Source organism: Ostrea edulis, chromosome 6, assembly GCF_947568905.1.
Source record: "Ostrea edulis chromosome 6, xbOstEdul1.1, whole genome shotgun sequence".
Taxonomy (NCBI): domain Eukaryota; kingdom Metazoa; phylum Mollusca; class Bivalvia; order Ostreida; family Ostreidae; genus Ostrea; species Ostrea edulis.
This window is the reverse complement of record NC_079169.1, coordinates 26,388,486-26,393,485: the sequence shown is the minus strand read 5'-3', so window position 1 is coordinate 26,393,485 and position 5,000 is coordinate 26,388,486. Positions and strand designations below refer to the sequence as shown.

Sequence of the window (5,000 nt, the reverse complement as noted above, 5' to 3'; positions counted from 1 at the left end):
TGTAAGTATGCAATTTCCACATGCCAAATTCCAATTTAACCATAGTCCTGGGCATCGGGCTCCCGGGATTTGTCAAAGACTATGTCTATCTTAGGCCAAGTAAAATTAAATAGTAGATTATCATTCCCGCCCGCCCCTCGAAAATCGCCCCGCCCCGATTTTTTTTATTTTTCAAAATTATGATTTCCAGATATTTTTATGTCCGGTCCGGTATCGTAAAAGTAGTTTGTTTCACTTCGTCTTTTAGAAACCCAAATACACATGTAATTATGATTTATAAAGCCTTTTCGCAATGAGAGAAGGCATTTTCGAGGTCAAGAATATCATGGCGAAAAATAAAATATAAAATATAACCAACCCGAAAAATAAAAAATAAAATCCTCCCACCTGCCCCATTTTTTTGTGAAGTTTGAATGATAATCTACTAATTAATTTTACTTGGCCTTATATATAGGTTTGTTAAGAAATGGTTTTGTGTTTTATTATTCCAACGTAATCTTTTATTATTCCAACGTAATCAGCTTTTTAATGTTATAAACCATGAATGTAAAAATGAGGCTCCACTGCTTATGGCAAGTTTCTATTGTGATGGGTATCGTATTGTGAGGTAAGCTGATACATGGGCCGAAGCTTGTACTGCTCAAAGGGATCAAAAGATTGATGTCGAATAAAAATCTACATAAACTAGGAGGTTGATAGTTTTAATGTACACTTTCATTTGTGAATAAACAGTAGAAAATTTCGTTTTTTGTTAGACATTGAACTTTTGATCTTGCCCCTAACGGAACAGACAGGAAGTGTGTTATACCTCTTGTAGAATGTTTCATGCAGTGAAAAAGTATAAGAATATGCATGTATAGAAATAAAGTCAGTAAATATTTGATTTCCATTTACTTTTCATATTGCTTTAATTGTAAGGTCATTGGCAAGGCATTCTGCAGGGAAACAAATTTAGACCATGGGGCTTTTCACTCATAATAGCTGTTTCATAGGTCATTACTTTACAAATCAATAACGATTAAGTGATTGCCTCCCTGCTGAGCTGGTCAATGATTTGAATGTGTAAATCATACAGCAGTTACATGTATTAGTTTAAAACAGCTATTAACAGGTTTTTTTTGTCCAGGATGCTTAACTCTATGAGGACACTAAGAAGCTGTGGGGGATTCCATTTTTTCATAACAAGCTTTAGGCTTTATAGGAGAATGTTCCATAAGCATGTCATGTCTGGACATGTTATGTAAGCTTTTAATGAAATTCTATTGTCAATTCAGTTGACTTTATACAAAACTGTATACTTTTATACTCCCACCCCCGCAAACAAAGTTTAGGGGAGTAAACTGGAATCCCCATGTTCTTACATCTGTAGACATACTTTTTCCAGAGTATATCTTTAAAACTGATGAACATATTTGATGGAAATATTTTGTATATCTTATGTGAATAATAAAGCCATGCACCTGCAATTTTGATTGAGATATTCAAGGAAATTATGGATATCTTGATTTCATATGTGTTTCATCAATGTTATGGACTTGGATTTATAAAGATCTATATATATATATATATATATATATATATATATAGTTTGTAAATAAAGAATTCAGTATTTGATACAGTAAATACATCCAATAATAAAAGTCAAGAAACACAAAACTCGAATAACATCTAGCGCTAACAGTGAAATGTTATTCGAGTTTTGTGTTTCTTGACTTTTATTATTGGATATATATATATATATATATATATATATATATATATATATATATATATACATGTATATATATATTATCTCACATAAACTAGCACTGTGTGTAAGTGTAGGAGGGAATCACTGTGTCAGTTTGTCTGTCTGTCTGGCACTCTGTCAGTGGACATGATTTTGTCCAAACGTTTTTTTAAGAGACTAGTGCATGGATTTCCCTGAAAATTTGTACACTCTTTATTACACCATGTTTAGTGATGACTATTGAGGTCAAAGGAATTTAGTGTATCCTGCGACTTTTATTCAGATGAAACATGAAAAATGTTAAAACTCTTGTCATTCTGGTCTTCAACTTAGTATTCAGTATGCCCCTATAGCAATGGGGTACCCTGATAGAGGGTACATGTATATTAGTCCCATTAGGACAGTTCTAGTTTGTGTCCATTGTCTCCTGTGTACAGATTTGCCTTCATGGTACAATTTTCCTTAATACCACACTCCCAGAATTCCCTGGCATGAAACTGCATGAGTCTGCACACTCAATCCCAAAAAACTCTCAATTCAATTGCATCACTGGAGAGGGGCAATTATAACTGTATTATTAGCAGAGAATTCTGGAGATTATGATAAACATGTGTTAGAAATTTGGAAGATAGCAATTGGAGAGGGATGATGTTCAGGTCAGACACAACATTTCTGACATATAAAAAAAAACCCACAATTTTTTTATCTCCTCGATATGAAGAGTTCTTGACAATGTATGATTTCCTAAATAAATTTAAAATTTTTATATTGAAGTAATATTACTATACTTTGTATAACAGTCTGATTAGTTCAGTATAGTAATGCTAGTAGACTATAATTGATCTCCAACTGCATGATCCAAAGATTCTGCTACAATATCCTAGTAATGTCCTTATATATACAACCTTCTGTTATACTTTATTTTTATGCCCCCCGACCCGAAGATCGGGGGGGGGGGGGGGGGGGGGGGGGGGGCATATTGTTTTTGTCCTGTCTGTCATTTTGTAATTCTGTCATTCTGAAACTTTAACCTTGCTAATAACTTTTGAACAGTAAGTGATAGAGCTTTGATATTTCACATGAGTATTCCTTGTGACAAGATCTTTCTGTTGGTATTGAACCTTTTAACCTTGACATTTTACCTACTTTAAATTTTTTTTTTTTTTACATCGGTCATAACTTCTAAATGGTAAATATTAGAGCTTTCATATTGTACATGAGCATTTCTTTTGACAAGATCTTTCTACTGGTACCAAGATATTTGCCCTTGTGACCTTGGCCATCTTCGGAATTGGCCATTATCGGGGGCATTTGTGTTTCACAAACACATCTTGTTTTTACTTGGCACAACCAAGAACAATCAAAATTCAGTAATTACTCAGCCCACATTTTTTGTTTGTTTGTAAAAAAAAACAGGATAGGATGTAAGTGAATTGTACATGAAATGTCACATAGAATTATATATCATTGAGGAAAGCTACGTATGTCCTGAAATTTTACTTCTCTGTTAGATCTCTAATATAATTCATCTGTTAAAATACGTCACAACATGTCTCTGGATACAATGATTATCAGCTGTTTACTGCATGTAAACAGAATGTATAAGGAATGTACCAATCACCTGTTGTGACATTGTGTCAACCATCAAGTTCATTGAGTCTAATGGATTCACATTGATCTCGACAGACTTATTTAACAGTCTCCGTAAGATTGTGACGTGTTCAATCAGAGGTATAGAAAAATAAAATTCTCAATGATATAGAAGAACGGTCAAATAAAATTGGTTTGATTTTAATGCCTCATTCACACGAAGAATTTAATTCGCATTAAACGTAAGTTAATGCCAATTAAATCTGAATTGCGTTCATACGGAGATTTTAATGCGTGTTAGTTTATTTTGAATTAAAATTGACGTCGCGATTTAATGCGAATTAAATTTATTTTGCATTAGCTCCGTGTGAACGCTAAGCGAAACTAATTCGCATTAAATGTACACACATGTGTAATGGCAAATTTGGGTCACATGCATCATACGCATGGTCAGCTATATATATTAATGTTAGTTTTGTACGAAAAACTAAGCAAAATGATAATAATCACTAAAACATGTACAAACAGCATGTCATTAGATAATGTCAGACGTAAATCTGTGCTCTGCATTGGCATACTGAGTAATACATGTGGAAGGAATTGTTTTTTAAATACGACAAAAATGTTTAGAATAGTGATAATATGATTTTTTTTAAAATTTTTTTTTTTTTACATTTTTTAAAACAAATATGCCGCTCATTGTTAATTTTTTATACCATATGACGTCATATTAGACTTATAATACGTATTAGTAATTAAAAATTATGTCACAACAGTAGTCAGCGGAATGGTGAAAAAGACGTTCTGAAGTTTTAAAATTGGGCCCATGAAGAAACAATATATTGTCTAGATTGAATACTGGTCGTCAGAGGAAATAACAAGTAATTTCTTGGGAACATATAAATAAACAAAACTCCTTATGTGTAGATCAGTTATGCATGTAAATTGTAAACATGTAGTATACTACCACAGGTGCTTGGGTTCAGGACCCCCCACCCCCCCCTCCAAATAAGCTACATGAGTTGATTTAATTATTTTTTTGTTGAAAATATTTCTAATACATGTCAACAACATCGTGCATACCCCTAAAGTCCAAAATAATTCAAAAATCATTCTGACTATGGGCAAGGTTTTCCCGGGAGTTTGACATTTTTGCAGACGCCATGATGTGGGAGTTAGAAACCTTGTTCTGTTATAATAACCAGTGAGGGTATTTTTCTAAAAGGGCTTATTTGAATTATTTTGGACTTTAGGGATATGCACGACGTTATTAGAAATATTTTCAACACAAAAATAATTAAATCAACTCATGTAGCTTATTCGGGGGGGGGGGGGGGGGGGGGGGGGGGGTCCTGAACCCAAGCACCTGTGGTATACTACATGTATTTAGTGTTTTGAACAAAGAATTCTGTATCTACACAATATTCATTAAAATATCTATTTCAATAACATAGTCTATTCTTTAATTTATTTTGCGCACCCTTTAATAGAGATGCATGCGAATTTAATGCGCATTAGTTTACTTTGCATTAAATATTACCGCCGTGTGAACGCTATTTAATTCAAATTAATTTAATGCGCATTATTTTACTTCGCATCAAATGATGCAAAGTAAAATTTAATGCACATACGTGTGAACGAGGCATAAAAATACAGTAGATGTACGGCACCAACCCTTAAT

The 5,000-nt window shown here is 33.3% G+C and overlaps 1 protein-coding gene across 1 annotated transcript in view; it reads left to right on the top strand.

Moving 5' to 3' along the window:
* The window catches only part of LOC125647973 (2-amino-3-ketobutyrate coenzyme A ligase, mitochondrial-like), a 44,403-nt gene that overhangs the window by 7,355 nt on the left and 32,048 nt on the right, over positions 1–5,000 (top strand). The window lies entirely within an intron of this gene.